The sequence below is a fragment of the Saccopteryx bilineata genome, chromosome 9 (assembly GCF_036850765.1).
Source record: "Saccopteryx bilineata isolate mSacBil1 chromosome 9, mSacBil1_pri_phased_curated, whole genome shotgun sequence".
NCBI lineage: Eukaryota > Metazoa > Chordata > Mammalia > Chiroptera > Emballonuridae > Saccopteryx > Saccopteryx bilineata.
Window position 1 is genome coordinate 34,976,054 of NC_089498.1, and position 18,100 is coordinate 34,994,153.

Here is an 18,100-nt window from a genome sequence, read left to right on the forward strand (position 1 = left end):
CCAAGGTCGCTGGCTTGAGCAAGGGGTCACTAGGTCTGCTGTAGCCCCCAGTCAAGGCACATATGAGAAAGCAATCAATGAACAACTGGGGTGCTGCAGTGAAGAATTGATGCTTCTCATCTCCCTCTCTTCCTGTCCATCTGTTCCTATCTGTCCCTATCTCTGTCTCTGTCACAAAAAATTAAAATTTTTTTTTATTATTACAGATATTCAAAGGTCTGTGGGTATCTCTCCCTAGTCTCATTCTCTTCCCTCCCTCCCTCCCCATCCTGATGTTGGGGTTGACCCTCCCGCTGATTTTTCTGTTGTGTCGTACATCTATGTACCCATAGGTGTACAAATAGTCTATAGTCATGGTTAGTCTCCATAGCCAACTCACCAACAGTAGGCATTAATGTTCCATTTTACAGGTAAGGAAACTGAGGCTCAGAGAGGTGTAATGACTTAGAGCAAGGATGCATGGTTGAAAAAAGGCAAGGCTGGCCTCTCTCACTAGAACCCACCAATACCGACGAGGTTGAAGGTAGCTTTTCCTTTCTGGAGTAACTTCTCTGCACATGTGTGTGCCCACACTTGTACTGTGGGATTTTGGAAATGGGGACCACAGGCATGAAATGATGTGACTCCTAGAATTTATTCAGTGGACGGGAAAGTAGATGAGAATGACCCTACAATGGTCCATGTTGGAGCTGGGTGATGGGTACATGGGGCTTGGTTGTGCTCTTCTCTTTCCACATCTATGTCTGGAAATGCCCTAAATAAAACTTAAAAAAAGAAACACAGACCCTGGCTGGGTAGCTCGGTTGGTTAGAGCATCATCCCGAAGCACAGGGGTTGCTGGTTTGATCCCTGGTCAGGGCACATACAGGAACTGATCAATGTCCCTGTCTCTGTCTCTGTCTCTCTCTCCCTTCTTCTCTCTCTAGAAATATAAAATAATTAAAAAGAAAAAGAAATGCAGTCTCTGGGTAAACAGGCTCCAGGAGTAGGGGGCTTGCAGGCAGGGGACAGGCTGGCCACACAGGCAAGGATGTGCCTGTCTGTCATTATGGGCTGGTCTCTCTAAGAGAGTCACCCGAGAGCCACGCACTCACCTTGTGCCCTGGGGGAGGGGAGAAGCCCCCTCCTTGTACCCCAGGCTGGGTCTGGTTCCCTGCTCAGTGCTCCCCCAGGCCCTCCAGCCTTGCACAGACCACACTGTGTTGTAGCAGCTCCATCTTCCTGGAGGCAGAGCGTTCAGCATCGCGCAGCAATGAAGAGCCTTTCATCTCTGTGTCCCCTGTCCTGGCTCAGTGTCTGACACAAGTTGGTTTAATGAGCAGCAATGACACGAGGCCCTGAGGGTTGGGAACAGAACCAACCTGAGCTTGCTGGGTTGCAGAATGTCTCACTTTGCCTTTGAGGAGCAACCATTGGGCTGGAGTCCCCCCAACCTGGTGGATGCCTCAACAAGCCCCCTCAGGGGCTGTGAGACCTTAAGCAAGTCACCCAGACTTTCTGAATCTCGGAGCACCGGTTCAGAGGGCTGCAGTAAGAATCCAAAGTGAGAGGGATGTAAATTCAACTTTGAAAGAAGCAAACAAGTCATAGCTAACATTTGTTCTGAGCTAATTAGGTACCAGGCACTGTTTAGCACTGATTTTGCATGGCCTTCTGAGGTGGGTAGTATTATATTCCCTATTATAGACGAGGTGCCTGAGGCCTAGAGAGGTGCCATCACTTTCCCTCAGTCTTGCGCTTGTAGGTAACAAAGCCTGGTTTTCTGAGTGGTGCTGCCCCTCCACATTCACTGTTGATAAAGTCAGTGTGAGAACAAAGCAATCTCCCCCCTCCCTGCCACATACTCAAAATCAGGGGCTACCCATGTGTGAAAGACACAGCAAAAATTGGCCCCAAGAAAGCCCAGGCCATCCTACCCAACAGAAAAGGCAGTATCTGCCAACAGATAGTCACAGGAATCGATGGCCACTTCATCAAAATTAAAAACTCTTCAAAAGACACCATTAAGAAAATGAAAACCCAAGCCACAGACTGGAGAACATATTTGCAAATCCTAAATCTGATAAGGGACTGAATGCATAAAGAACCCTTAGAACTCAATAACAAGAAGGCAAATAACCCAATTAAAAACTTAAATTTAAATTAACAAAGATTAGAATAGACATTTCACCAGAGAAGATATATAAATGAACAAGAAGCACATAAAAAGAAGCTCAACATCCTTGGTCTTTAGGGAGATGCAAATTAAAACCACAGTGAGTTACCACTTCACAAGCACAAGGATGGCTAGAATCAGAAAAGGAAAATAACAAGTGTCAGTGCGGATGTGGAGAAACGCTTACATGACTGCCAGGAGTGTAAAATGATGCAGCCACTTTGCAAAACAGCTCAATAGATCCTTTTTTTTTTTTTTTTTGCACATGTATGAGAGAGAGAGAAAGAGATGAGAAGCATCAACTCATAGTTGCATCACTTTTAGTTGTTCACTGATTGCTTCTCATATGTGCCTTGATCAGGGGGCTCCAGCCAAGCTATGACCCCTTGGGCTTCAAGCCAGTAACCTTAGGGCCCAAGCCAGGGACCATGAGGGCTATGATCCCATGCTCAAGCTGACGACCCTGAGCTCTAGCTGGGGGGCCCATGCTCAGTGACCTCAGGGTTTTGAACCTGGGTCCTCAGCATCCCAGGTCAATGCTCTTTCCATTGTGCTACTGCCTGATCAGGCCAGCTCAACAGATTATTAATATTATTATTATTATTATTATTATTGACGGAGACAGAGAGAAAGTCAGAGAGAGGGACAGATAGGAACAGACAGACAGGAAGTGAGAGATGAGAAGCATCAATTCTTCATTGCAGCTCCTTAGTTGATCAGTGATTGCTTTCTCATATGTGCTTTGACCCAGGGGGGGCTACAGCAGAGTGAGTGACCCCTTGCTCAAGCCAGCAACCTTGGGCTCAAGCCAGCAACCTTGGGCTTCAATCCAGTGACCTTTGGGCTCAAGTAAGCGACCATGAGGTCATGTCTATGATCCCACACTCAAGCCAGCTACCCCTCGCTCAAGCTGGTGAGCCCGTGCTCAAGCCAGTGACCTTGGGGTTTTGAACCTGAGTTCTCCGCATCCCAGTCCAGCACTCTATCCATTGCGCCACTGCCTGGTCAGAATCAACAGATTCTTTTTTTATTTTTTTTTATTTTTATAAAGACAGAGAGAGTCAGAGAGAGGGATAGATAGGGACAGACAGACAGGAACGAAGAGAGATGAGAAGCATCAATCATTAGTTTTTCGTTGCGACACCTTATTGTTCATTGATTGATTTCTCATATGTGCCTTGACCGTGGACCTTCAGCAGACCGAGTAACCCCTTGCTCAAGCCAGCGACCTTGGGTCCAAGCTGGTAAGCTTTGCTCAAACCAGATGAGCCCGCGCTCAAGCTGGAGACCTTGGGGTCTCGAACCTGGGTCCTTGGCATCCCAGTCCGACATTCTATCCACTGTGCTACCGCCTGGTCAGGCTCAACAGATTCTTAAACAATTAAATACAGCGTGTCCGTAAAGTCATGGTGCACTTTTGACCGGTCACAGGAAAGCAACAAAAGATAATAGAAATGTGAAATCTGCACCATATAAAAGGAAAACCCTCCCAGTTTCTGTAGGATGATGTGGCAGCATGTGTGCATGCGCAGATGATGACGTAACACCGTGTATGCAGTGGAGCAGCCCATGGCCATGCCAGTTGAGATGTGGATGGTACAGAGGAAAGTTCAGTGTGTTCTGTGGCTCGCTAAATTCAAGTCCATGTCCAAAGTGCAACGTGAATATCGGCGCATTTATAATGAAATGCCACCACATAGGAATAACATTACTCAGTGGGATAAGCAGTTGAAGGAAACCGGCAGTTTGGTGGAGAAACCCTGTTCTGGTAGGCCATCAGTCAGTGACGAGTCTGTAGAGGCTATACGGGATAGCTACCTAAGGAGCCCTAAAGAATCTGTGCGTGAGCCCACATCGAACTGCACTGAATAGGTATGAAACTGGGAGAGTTTTCCTTTTATTTGGTGTAGATTTCACATTTCTATCGTCTTTTGTTGCTTTCCTGTGACCGGTCAAAAGTGCACCATGACTTTACGGACACACTGCATTTGGCCCTGGCTGGTTAGCTCTGTCAGTTAGAGTACTGTCCAGAAATGTTAAGGTTGCGGAGTTCAATCCCAGTTAGGGCACATATGGAAAGCAATCAATGAATGCACAACTCAGTGAAACAAGTGGATGCTTCTTTCTCTCCCCCCCCCTTCCTTTCTCTGTCTCTCTAAAATCAATCAATAAAAAAATAAAATCAATCAATCAGGGAAAAATCCTAGATTCTGCCCATCTTTCCTTTAAAAAAAGTTAAATATTTATTTACTATATATTCTAGCAACTCCACGTCTAGGTACCTACCCAAGATAAAATGAAAATACATGTGCATACAAAGACTTGTACTTTCCTAGCAGCTTTATTCATAGAAATCAAAAGGTAAAAACAACCCAACTGTCCGTCAACTAATGAATGAAAGAAACAGAGTGTGATCTAACCATACCATGGACTGTAACTGAGCCATAAGAAGGAAGGATGCACTTCAAAACCGTTATGCTCAATGCAAGAAGCCAGGCACAAAAGAGTGCATATTCCATGATCCCATTTCTATGGAATATCCAGAACAGGCAAAAATATAGAGACAGAAAGCAGACAGATGGTTGCCAAGGGCTGGGGCTGGAACGAGGCGGGACTGTAAATAGGAGAGGGATCTGTAAATTTACTGAAACTTATTGAATTGTGCACTTAAAACAGGTGAATTTTATGGCATGTAAGTTACAACTTCATTATAGCTGTTAAACAACAATGGCTACCCTGGAAATACTTCCAAAGAGTAAGGACAGGCCACAAGAGCCAAGGGAGGAAGAGGCACTCTCCCCCAGGATGTGCTGGACACTAGGATGACCAGGTGACCCAAGATGCTAGAACAACTAACTCCTGCTGCCAGGGCAGAGGCCGCCGGGGCTCTGCGGAATTTGCAGAGAGCAGGGTGGATGAGCCCCACTAGCAGCGGGAGGGCTAGCTCTGCAGCAGAATGAGAAGCCTGGGAATTTCTTGGGGGGGCCAGGCCACCAGCAGAGAGGAGGCCTGAGGGCAAAGGTCCTAAAAAAGAATGGGGCAGAAAGGAAGGAAGACAAAGAGCAGAAGCACCCTGAGAACTGAGGGTGATGGAGTGGAGAAACGGGGAAAAGAAGCCATACCCCAGGTGCCTTGGAAAGCACCCGCTGATGACCCAGAGGAGGAAAGTTAAACTAACAGGCAGAATAGCCCAGGCCCCATGACTTAGGGGCATATGTGCGAGCAGGAGTTAAGTCACCTGTTTCCCATCCCACACTTGAGATGGTGGAGTTGGTGCAATCATTCCTTCCTTCATTCATTTATCCGTTACTGAACATTTGCACCCTGGCAGATGCTGGCAGCCTGGGGAACAGACAAGCAAGGCCCTGCTTCATGGAATCTGCAGGCCAAGGGGGCAGAGAGTCCTGATATATATGATAAGCATAACTGGAGTTGCAGAAACAAAGTTCAGGGGTGGAGAGACAGATGGCAGGGCTCAGGGACAAGGCAAGAGGTGTCCCTGAGGGTAGATGGTAGGATAAAAGTGACAGCAGAGCCAGGCCTGCCTTGAAGGCTTGAAGGAGGGTGTGTGTGTGTGTGTGTGTGTGTGTGTGTGTGTGGGTGTGTGTGTGTGGGTGGGTGGGTGTGGTGGTGAGAAGCTGAGAAGGTGAGGGCAGTGTGAGCCAACGCCAGAGGTCAGAGGCAGCCAGACCAGTGGATTTCTGGGACTGTGTTCAGGAATTTGGACTCTATGACAATGGCTGCAGCTGGTCATTGAGGCGTTTTCAGCAGGGGAGTGGCCAGCTCAGAGAAGCATGCTAAAACGCTGGCTCTGCTCTGCTTGGGGAGGGTGGACTGAAGCGGGCGGCGGCGGGGAGGGGGGTGCTGCACCAGGAGGTGGACAGTGCCTGGCCCTGTGGGTTCTCCATGAGCCTATAAAATTGTTCCAGAGCTAGAAAGAAAAGCAATAAACAAAAACAAAAAAGCATGTTCTGCAGCCATAAGAGAGGATAACAGCTCTTTATGTCCTAATATAGAAAGATCCCCAAGGTGGGGGGAAAAAAGGTGCAGAGAGTATACAAATGTTCAATCTCTTCATTAAAAAGGGATAAGAGCCTGACCGGGTGGTGGTGCAGTGGATAGAGCATAGGACTGGGATGTGGAGGACCCTGGTTCGAGACCCCAAGGTCACCAGCTTGAGCGCGGGCTCATCTGGTTTGAGCAAAGCTCACCAGCTTGGACCCAAGGTCTTTGGCTCGAGAAAGGGGTTACTCGGTCTGATGAAGGCCCACGGTCAAGGCACATATGAGAAAGCAATCAATGAACAACTAAGGTGTCGCAACGAAAAACTGATGATTGATACTTCTCATCTCTCTCCATTCCTGTCTGTCTGTCCCTATCTATCTGACTCTGTCTCTGTAAACAAACAAACAAACAAATAAATAAAAAATAAAAAGGGATAAGAGGCCCTGGCTGGTTGGCTTAGTAGTAGAGCATTGACCTGGCATGTGGAAATCCTGAGTTCGATTCCCAGCCAGGGCACAAAGGAGAAGCACCCATCTGCTTCTCCACCCCTTCCCCTCTCCTTTCTCTCTGTCTCTCTCTTCCCCTCCCACAGCCAAGGCTCTATTGAAGCGAAGTTGGCCTGGGTGCTGAGGATGGCTTTATGACCTCCGCCTCAGGTGCTAGAATGGCTCTTGTTGCAATGGAGCAATGTCCCAGATGGGCAGAGCATCGCCCCCTGGTGGGCATGCTGGGTGGATCCTGGTCAGGCACATGTGGGAATCTGTCTGACTGCCACCCCACTTCTAACTTTGGAAAAAAAAAAGGGACAACAGGCTTTGGCAGGTTGGCTCAGTGGTAGAGCATTGGTCCAGCGTGTGGAAGCCTAAGTTCAATTCCTGGCTAGGGCACACAGGAGAAGCACCCATCTGCTTCTCCACCCCTCCCCCTCTCCTTTCTCTTTATCTCTCTTCCCCTCCCGCAGCAAGGCTCCATTGGAGCAAAGTTAGCCCGGTGCTGAGGATGGCTCATCTGCCTCAGGTGCTAGAATGGTTCCAGTTACAATGGAGCAACATCCCAGATGGGCAGAGCATCGCCCCCTGGTGGGCATGCCTGGTGGATCCCAGTCAGGTGCATGCGGGAGTCTGTCTGACTGCCTCCCTGCTTCTCACTTCAGAAAAATACAAAAAAAGACCTGTGGTGGCGCAGTGGATAAAGCGTCAACCTAGAAATGCTGAGGTTGCCGGTTCAAAACCCTGGGCTTGCCTGGTCAAGGCACATATGGGAGTTGATGCTTCCTGCTCCTCCCCCCTTCTCTCTCTCTCTCTCTCTCTCTCTCTCTCTCTCTCTCCCCTCTCTATAATAAATAAATAAAATCTAAAAATAAAAGTGTTAAAAAAAAAGAAAAATACAAAAAAACAATAAAGAAGGGACAAGAACACGGCTGTACCTTTTCTTACGTATACTGCTCACAAAAATCAGGGGATATTTTGAAATGAATATGAAGTGATAACATATCCCTAATTTTTGTGAGCAGTGTACATGCATACATGTCTCTGGAGGGTTCCCTCAGACACCGGTGCTGCTGGCTGCCGGTGCAGGAGGGCGGGGGGCTGCGGCAGAGGTCCTAGCAGACTCTACCCCTTATCCCTTTTGAAACTTAAATCAGGAGAATGAATTATGCAATCTGAAAGTTAAATTAAAAAAACAAAAACAACAACAACAATGGAGCCTGACCTGTGGTGGCACAATGAATAAAACCTTGACCTGGAACGCTGAGTTGCCTGTTTAAAACCCCAGGCTTGCCCAGTTCAAGGCTCATACAAGAAGCAACTACTATGGGTTGATGCTTCCCGCTCCTCTCTCTCTCTCTCTCTCTCTCTCTCTCTCTCTCTCTCTCTTTCTCTCTCTCTTTGCTCTCTAAAATCAATAGATAATAAAAAAAAAATCTTTGGGTTCTAACATATCGAGAAAACTGCAAAATAGAAGCTAATAAATGTTTACTCAAGACATCAAAGTGTTATTTGTCGTTAAATTCAGTCTTCAGAAAAGTTCCAGTACATTTAAAAACACACTGAGGTTTCGCTTCCTTCCCAAGCATTCTTGAGTATGCATGATTGCCTAGCACTCAGAGCCAACATTAAGCCCTGGTCCGGTGGCTCAGGTGGTGATAGCATCATCCCAGTTTGCCAAGGTTGCAGGTTTGATCCTTGGTCACATAAAGGAATCAACCAATGAATGTATAAATAAATGGAACAAATCGATGTTTTTTTTCCTCTCTCAAATCAATAAATAAAATTTTAAAAAGCTAACGTTAGATTTAATAAGTTACTTATTAGCCATCGAATTTCAAATGAAAAATCCTAAGAATTATTTTTTTAATATTTCAAAACCATTGGTGTTCATGTTTTCTAAACCATGGTGCTTAAAAAACTTTTTTTTAATTGATTTTATTGGGTTGACAGTTCATAAAGGTTTCAGGTATACAATTCTGTAATACATCATCTGTATACTGCATTGTCAAAACCATTTTTTTTTAAGTGAAAGAGAGAGAGAGACAAGGACAGAAAGACAGGAAGGGAGAGAGATAAGAAGTGCCTACTTGTAGTAGCGGCACTTTAGTTGTTCATTGGTTGCTTTTTCATATGTGCCTTAATGGGAGACTCCGCTGAACCAGAGAGCCCTTGCTCAAGCCAGTGACTTTGGGCTCAGGCCAGCGACCTGGAGCTTCAAGCCAGTGACCTTTGGGCTCAAACCTGCGACCACGGGGTCATGTCTCTGATCCCACGCTCAAGCCGGTGACCCCCTGCTCAAGCTAGTGAGCCCATGCTCAAGCTGGTGACTTCCGGGTTTTGAACCAGTGTCCTAAGTCGACGCTCTATCCACTGCACCACTACCTGGTCAGGCAATTTTTTAAAGACTTTATTGACTTTAGAGAGAGAGAGAGAGAGAGAGAGAGGAAACAAGATTGTATTTGCTTCACTTTAGTTGTTCATTGATTGCTTCTTGTATGTGCCTTGACTGGGCAAGCCCTGGGCCTTGAACTGGAGACCTCAGCATTCCAGGTCAATGTGCTACCACTCTGCCACTACAGATCAGGCAAAACCACTGGTGTTTAACGGTATGTTTGATTGGGATTTTTCACATCTGTTGGGTTCTGGGGGGTTGTGGTAGGGGTATGGAGAAATGGGAGAGTTTCTGAGAGATGGGGAAGGAAGCAGTGGGATATAGGAGGGCAATAGCAATCAAGGATGGCCCCCCTTTTTGTGCTTCCTGAAACCCATGAGTGAGTTTGCTTTGTTGAATTAATGTAAATCTTGCCAAATTCAGGAAAACAGCAGACCTTGGAACCATCTTGAAAACAAAAAAATCAGTCCCTTGTGATCTGAAGGAAAATTGTTGCTTTTTAAAATTTTTTATTTATTTTTCATTAAATGAGAGGCAGGTAGGCAGAGAGACAGACTCCTGCATGAGCACCGACTGGGAGCCACCCAGCAGGGCAATACTCTGTTCATCTGAGGCTGCTGCCCCGCTGCTCTGCAACCAAGCTATTTCAGCGCTGAGGTGAAGCCATGAAGCCATCCTCAGTACATAGGACCAACCTGCTCAAACCATTTGCACTATGGCTGCAGGAGGAGAAGAAAGAAAGAAAGAAGTGGGAGAGGTGGAGAAGCAGATGGTCACTTCTTCTGTGTGCCCTGACCGGGAATCAAACCCAGACTTGCACATTCTGAGCCGATGTTCTACCGCTGAGCCAACTGGTCAGGGCCTGAAATTGTTGCTTTTTTTTTTTTAAGGATTTAAAAATTATTTATTTATTTATTCATTTTTAGAGATGAGAGAGAGAGGGAGAGAAAGAGATAGAGAGAGAGAGAGAAGAGAGAGACAGAGAGAGAGAGAAGGATGGAGGAGCTGGAAGCATCAACTCCCATATGTGCCTTAACCAGGCAAGCCCAGGGTTTTGAACTGGTGACCTCAGCATTTCCATGAAATTGTTGCTTTTGATAGGCATTCTTGTTCATACACCAACATGTTCTTATAAGGGCAGTAATGACATTTATTCAAGAGCTTGTTTTAGGACCTCACCTGTCTGTACCCCAAAGCCCTGTGCCAGAGAGCACCCAGGGCTCAGAAGTAAGACCTGGTCCGAGTCCTTGACTTTATTTTACATTAACTTGAATAAGCTTGGCTTTTCCAGCTCAGCTTAGTAGAGTCATTTCAAAGGGAATATGGATGGGCCTTGGGAAGATGACGTCAGAAAGGATGGGGGATGGGAAACTGCTCTGATGCAGCCAGAAGGGCCAGCAGATGAAGGGCCTGGTACTAGAGCAGGAGAAGAAAGACCCATGAAAAGCAGGCTAAACACTCAGAAAGTGTGGCCACTCTGGACAGTGGTAGAGGGACAGTCCTCCATGCCCAATAGCACACCCATTCAGTGGTCCAGACTCATACCTAATAGTCACCATTTGTCATAGAGAAAAGGATAAATGTTGTTGTTATACATTGCCCACATAAAACCATTAAAATTCACTCTGGCCGGATAGCTCGGTTGGTTGGAGCATCATCCCGAAGCACAGAGGTTGCCAGTTCAATTCCTGGTTAGGGCACATACAGGAACAGCTTGATGTTCTTGTCTCCATCGCTCTCCCTTCCTTCCTCTCCCTCTCAAATTAATAAAAAAAATAAAAATAAAAATAAACCCATTAAAATTCCTTAACCATTGTGCCTGAAGGGTTAAAAGTCAGTTATCAAAAATCTTAAGTGAAATATATTTCTTCCCAAAGATTACAAATGGGTAAGGTTTCTTGGAATGAGAGAGGGACTCCCAGACAATTCAGACCATCTGCTCAGGGTCATTCCGCAGGAGGCTTTGGGCTAGAGGACTCAGAGCTTTTTTTCCGAGTCTTGCCTGGCTCAGCTGCCTAACTGGCAGCTTCAAAGTTAACCTTTTGCAAGGCATCAAAGAGGGTGCCATGTGGTGCAGGGCCTGGGCCTGGGCACTGTGCCCAGGGGTCGAGCACCCTTGGCATTCTTCTTCAGAGTAGCTGGCTCCCATCCCTCTACAGAGTGGCCCTGGCCTCCTGTGGGCTTTGGATGGTGCCAACAGGGTTGAGGGGAGTCACATGCATGGCTGGGAGGGGGCTGAGGGTGCTCACTAGACCCTGAAGGACATCTTTTCCCTGATATATGTGAGGCTTTCTGTGAGGCCCTGCTCAGGGGAAAGCTGGTCCGGCAGTCAACCATTTTCCTTCCACGGGCATCAGCTCCCACAGCACAACCCCTCACTCCCTCTGGGCAGAAGGAAGGAAGGGGAGGGTGTCAGGGCTGTTATGCAAGCGGCCAGCCTGTCTGCGCAGCCTGACAATGGCCAGGGATGGAGCGAGAGGGAACTCAGATACACTGTGGTCCTCCTGTTCTCAAGCATCTGGTCATTCATTCATTCATTCAACTTTCCCTGGGCACCTGCCACAAGGCACCAGGCTGGCGAAGTCTAGCACTGCACCATCCAACTGAAATCTAATCTGAGTCACAGGTGCCATTAATGATTTCCTAGTAGCCTTACTAAAAAAGTAAAAAGAAACAGGCGAAATTCACTTAAATAGCAGTTCATGAGTCTAAAAGTAATTATTTCTTTTTTTTTTAATTTTTAATTTTTTATTTTATTTATTCCTTTTTAGAGAGGAGAGGGGGGGAGAGAGAGACAGAGAGGGAGAGAGAGGAGAGAGAGACAGAGAGAGAGAAGGGGGGAGGAGCTGGAAGCATCAACTCCCATATGTGCCTTGACCAGGCAAGCCCAGGGTTTCGAACCGGTGACCTCAGCATTTCCAGGTCGACGCTTTATCCACTGCACCACCACAGGTCAGGCTAAAAGTAATTATTTCAACATGTAATCAATATAAAAATTGTTTTAATATGGCATACATTCCTTTTTTTTATTATTCTTTCTTTTCATACTCAGTCTTCCAAAGCTGTTGTCCTTTATATTTAAAGCACATCTCAAATCAGACTAGCCACATTTCAAGTCCCCAAGAGCCACAAGTGGCTGTCAGCTGCCATATCAGACAGCAGAGATCTAGAGATATGAAAAATAGTAGCAACCAGCCCCTGTAAGTGCTACAGAGTACTAGAACAAAAGTGTCTGTCTAGAGCAGGGGTCCCCAAACTATGGCCCCCTGAGGCCATTTATCTGGCTCCCGCTGCACTTCTAGAAGGGGCACCTCTTTCATTGGTGGTCAGTGAGAGGAATATAGTTCTCATTGAAATACTGGTCAGTTTGTTGATTTAAATTTACTTGTTCTTTATTTTAAATATTGTATTTGTTCCCATTTTGTTTTTTTACTTTAAAATAAGATATGTGCAGTGTGCATAGGGATTTGTTCATAGTTTTTTTTTTTGTTTGTTTTTTCATAGTTTTTTTTATAGTCCGGCCCTCCAACGGTCTGAGGGACAGTGAACTGGCCCCCTGTGTAAAAAGTTTGGGGACCCCTGGTCTAGAGTCTCCTCTGTGGGCTCTGGACACTGGGCTCGTGGGCCTTGCTTTGTTACTTGGTAACCCTGCGGGGCACCTGGCCAGCTGCAGATGCTGGCAAGCATTTAGTGAATTAACCACGAGGAGATGGTCTGGCTGATGTGTTGAGAACTCTCTCCACGCTCAAGGAGTAGAAGTGGCAAACTTTCGGAGGGCAACTTGACAACATCGGGGGAAGTTCGTCCCCTGCCACCCAGCCACTCCACTAATGGATCTGTGTCTCCCAGAAACCCATGCACACATGACCATGAGGAGGAGGCAGCATGAGGGTGCTCACTGTAGCATCTTGTGTAAAAGTTCAAACTTGGAAATGCTGTTTGTCTGAAGAATGAATAGACAATCTGGGGGCATATTATCATGACTTTTCTCATTCAATGGAAAAACCACACAGCAGCCAATATGAAAGAACTAGATCTATGTGCACCCACAGGGGAAATACTCAAAAGCTTCTTGAGTGAGAGAAAAGCAAAACTGTATGGATAGAACATTGATCTGAACCTTTTGAAAAAGACAAAGCAGTTTGTACGTGCAGAAAACACTATAGAACTCTCCGAGAGGGTTTCAGGTAAGTGGTTGATTCTGGGAAGAAGAAAGAAAAGGGAGGGGAGAGGACAAAGGGGGTGTCATCTCAACACTTTATCTCTTCAAATCTTCAGCAAATGTGGCAAAAGGCTAATCTGTGTAAAATACATATTATGAGTGCATGTTACGGAGGTCTCTGTACTTTTCTATACTTGAACTCTTTCATAATAAAACATTAAACTCTTCTGAATTAAACACATGGATTAATAAATGGCCTTGAGAAAGTCACTGATCTTTCTGTGCTTCAGTTTTCATGCCTGAAAGATGGGATAATAGTAACTATGTCACTGAGTTGACATGGGGCAAAAATGTGGCTATTTTTTCACGACCAGCATTTGGTAATAGAAGCCCTTAATCAATAACCGTCGTGAATGTTTATTAAGTGCTTACCATGTGCCGGACACAAATGAATTGACTTAATGACAAGCAATACAAAAGGAAGGCATCCTTATCCCCATTTTACAGATGAAGACACTGAGGCAGAGAGGTTAATTTGCCCAGCAATACCAAGTAGTAAGTGGTGGACCTGGGATTTGAGCTCAGCCAGCCAGGTTCACAACGGGCATTTTGACCCCCTTCTGTAGACGGCCTCTAATCAGTACTGTATCTCTTTCCTTTTCTAGAGATTGAAAATCATTTTTCAAGTGCGCAGGTGCCAAATCACTCCCCAATTCTCGGAACCTAGGTTAGTCCTGGGAGAGGCAGGTGGTGCCCACTCTGGCTGTAGACAGCTTGGTGCTGGGCCTCTCCTCAAATGGACAAACCTGTCTGGAAAACCAAAGTGCTACCTGCCGACTTTAGGGACCCCCCACATACACCAAGTTCAATCTGCTTATTAAGTGCTGCCGAGGACTTGGCCTCCAGCAGTCTCACCTTTACATGTCCCAGCTATAAAAACATTCAACAGGGTGGGGGAGGCACATAAGAAGGGCAGTTCTGAATCTTACATCTGCCTTCAAGTTGCTCCGGGACCCAGAGAGCAGCTCACCTCCCCGGAAGGCCCAGCAGCACTGGCTGGGCGGTGAAGGAGGTCACAACTCCCTTGCAGCCTGAAGACAAAGCCGAACGCTTGGAAATTTTCTCTTTGGCAGCGGGCTCCACTCTCTGAGCAAATGAATTGTGCAACAGATGAATACCATGTTCTCCTGGGCACTGGCAGCCAACAGTGAGGAGAAAATGAACTTTTTTTTTCTACATGCCATTTCATTTCAATATCTCATTTAACTTAAATTGGAGTGAATCACACTGAACTGTAGTTTGGTGAGGGTAGGGGATGGGAGGAAGCAGTTCTGCCATTTCTTTCTCTAGAATAAACTTCTGTAATCTTTACATAAAATAAAATCTTAGGAATATACATGACTTCTGCTATAAGAAAATAAAAATACAGTTTTAAAAGTTCAGGAAAAGAGGTACAGAAAAGTGCCTGCCGCACTGCTGGGCACACAGGTGACGTTAGATATTGAGGAGAGGTCGATGACCAGGACAAAAAGAGAAGGCTCTTCCCAAGCCTCTGGAGGCAGCATGGGACCAGACTGCTTTCCAGCCAAGCCCTGCGAGGAAGCCCCTGCAAGGCTCCCGGCAGCCCCCGACCCCCTTACCTCTAGAAGAAGAGATCAGTGGCCGTCTGGCATCTCAGGCTGGGGATAGTCACTTGCTCTTCTGGGGTGGCCATCTGGGCTGTGGCTGCTCCCTGTCCCCTGCTGGCCTGACTCTCTCCTGACTCTGCCCATTTGGACTAAATGCCTGCCCCTGTGTGGAGACGGGAAATTATCTTTAAGCTTAGGCCTTCCAATGGCCCCCGTGGCTTTCGAAGCTTACTGTGTGCCATTAATCCCTGGCTCATACCCCCCAGTTCTGGCCTTGAGGATAGAGGAATGGACCAACTGGAGCCCATGCGGAGGGCGGAAACCCACGTGGTAAGGGGAATAAAACCATGACCAGGGAGGAAGGAGGTGAAGAATGCAACCATCTGTGAAAGTGCTCCTGGGACTCTTACAGGGCCCTAGTGGGGGAGTTTCCGGAAGTGGTTTATAGGGGGGAAATTTCTGGCAGTCAGAATGGGGGTACGCTGCCTCAAGACCCGTGAGTTCCCCAACTTGGGGTGTGTCAGGCATGTGATCACCACCTGGTTTATTGGGATGGTTGACCTGATGACTCTGAGAACCTGGGAGGGAGGGTTTCCAGGCCCCAATGTCATTTTGCACAGACTGCCTTTGTCAGCAAGGCTGCCTGTGAGGGGGAGGGTAAGCAGACCACTGTGTCCCCTACAGCAGGGTGGGGTGCCCTCATCACGGTGGTGGGACAGGTTACTGTGCTCAAGTGCAGCCTACGTGAGATGGCAGATAGGCAGCCTCAGAGCCGGAGAACGGCCCTGATCCTTGTCTGGGGACTTGGAACGGAAAGACATGGGCCAGACAAGCAGCTACAGGCGAGTGTATGGATAGTTTGGGAGAGAGCTGCAGGGTCTTTGCGTGTGGCCAAGAGCACTGGTGGGTGGTTAAGACCAGTCTGGCAGAGAGACCGGGGTCTCCAGCAAGCTGATAACCAAGTCAGCCAAGGCAAGGACATCTGCTCAGACCCGTGAAACCCACCAAATCCACTCCTTTGGGCCAGTTCTGGGTGGCAGTGAGCAGACAAGGTTCTTTTCCCAGCACATTCTAGTATAGACTGCCGGTTAAGTTCCGGAGCTTTTGAGGTTTAAATGAAAGCATTACTAAAGGGCTCAAGTCTGACCCCTCAGAAGAGAATGGTCTTGGAATTAAAGTCAGCGGTGGGCCTTGGGAGGCACAGGAAGTGGAGCTGGCCCAGATCCCTAACCCCAACTCCTATGCCTAGAAACAACCAGCCATGAGCGGGAGCAGACACCTTGGCTTCTGCGAGATGTATCAGATCAGGCTGGAGCAGGAGCTCCTCGGGGTCCTTGCTTCACGTGGAGAGCTTGTGTGAGGACCAACCGTCTTCGGTCCAATACAGACCCTCGGGTGTCACTGCTGTGGGACAGCCTGGGTGACTTTTCCTTCCTAAAATTTCTTTGGGTTCTACAAGTTCTGAAAATGGATGTAAATTAAACACTGCCGATGGTCGACCTTGGCCTCTGCCCATTTATCACTACCCAGCCACTGGAGATATCCACTCATTGTTACGAACAGCTGTTTCTACATGACAGAACCAGAGGCAGAGTGGAACTCAACCCTCCTGTGGTGAGGGAGCCCCGCGGCGCAGATGGAAGCCGGGAGGGCAGTGGTCATGGTGGTCATTTCCCAGACCTGTCTTGATTTCTAGAATTGTATTGTCACCACACGCATCAAAGCACCAGGGATAGTCCCAGAGCTGGCCCAGCTCAGTTGTTCCTCTCACCCCTCTGCTTAGGGTGGAAAGGGTGCAGGGGAAGGTGGGCTGTCACATGGACCAGTGTCCATGAAAGGACCATTGACACTAACCTCAGCCTCCTTAATTCTCAGCTGGGAGTCTAGGGGCCCATCCTAGCAGCCCTATGCCAGCAGCCTGAGGCTATATATTAAACATCATTATAGGCCTGGTCAACCCCAGTCCGGCTTGCTAACTGGCGAGCGATAGCGTGTGCTTCCTGGACACAGCCGAAGAAAGGAGGCCCTACAATTCGGGGTCTCATATCCTGCCGGAGTCTGGGTTGGTAGATTGTCAGGTCTGTCCCAAGGAAAAGGCTCTGTGGCCTCACCTTTTCTTCTTTAGTTGATTGGGGAGGCTTTGCTTGCTCTGGGGCAATGGGAGAGTCTGGCTAAGGAAGGTTAAGTGAGCAACCACAAACCCATGGTTCTCCCGGCCTTGGGAGGGGTGAGGCAAGAAGGGAGGTTGGTGGCAGGTCTTGTCTCTTGAGCGCTGCAGGGCGAGGTGTGATGCTGTAGGACCCAACCAGCTGTCAACCCATGGTGCTCCTTCCCCATGACTCAGCAAACTAGAGTCACAGCTGAACTGTCTGGGGTGCTAGGGAGGTCGTGCCCCGGCTGACAGCTCCCTGTGGAGAGGGGGACAAGAAATGACAAGATAAATGACAAATTCCAGGCTTAGCTAGTGACCCTCAATCTCCTACCCAAATCAACCCAAGGACAATGAGGCAGACAGCCAGGCTCCGCTGGAGGGGCTTGTCAGAGATGCACATTTCTAGGTCCTTTCCCTGTGGCTTCTGTTTCAGGGGGATCTGGGGATCTGTTTGTGACAGGTGGCCCCCAGTTGGTTCAGTAAGCTGGAACCAGCAAAGGCAGTTCCACTGGAGATACTAGGCAAGGTGGGAAGTGGGTTGGGGGAAGGAGGGAGGGGATGTTCTCAAATCCTACATGTTCTTATTACAGGGGGCCTCTTAGTCATTAGCAGAGAGGAAAATCCTTGTGCACAAAGGACCACTTCCTTCTCCTGATTCACTGTAAAAAATTATTTATTTATTTATTTATTCATTATAGAGAGGAGAGAGAGAGAGAGAGAGAGAGAGAAGGGGGGAGGGGCAGGAAGCATCAACTCCCATATGTGCCTTGACCAGGCAAGCCCAGGGTTTTGAACCGGCAACCTCAGTGTTTTCAGGTTGACACTTTATCCACTGCGCCACCACAGGTCAGGCTCACTGTAAAAATTTTTATCCCTGCCTAAACAAGCCCTTCCCCTGCCCCATGGAGCTTGTGCAGGTAGCATTCATATACACTTCCTCCGTGCCAGGCATGGGGGACCCAGCTCAGTCTGGATGTTCAGGTACCTGAGACATCAGAGGCACAAATGGAAAGAAGGTAAGTCAGCTGTAACCCTGGCTCCCAGACCCAACACCTTGGGCCAGTAGTTCCCGCACCCACTGTCAGGCGCTGTCCACCATCCAATCCTAGATCCCA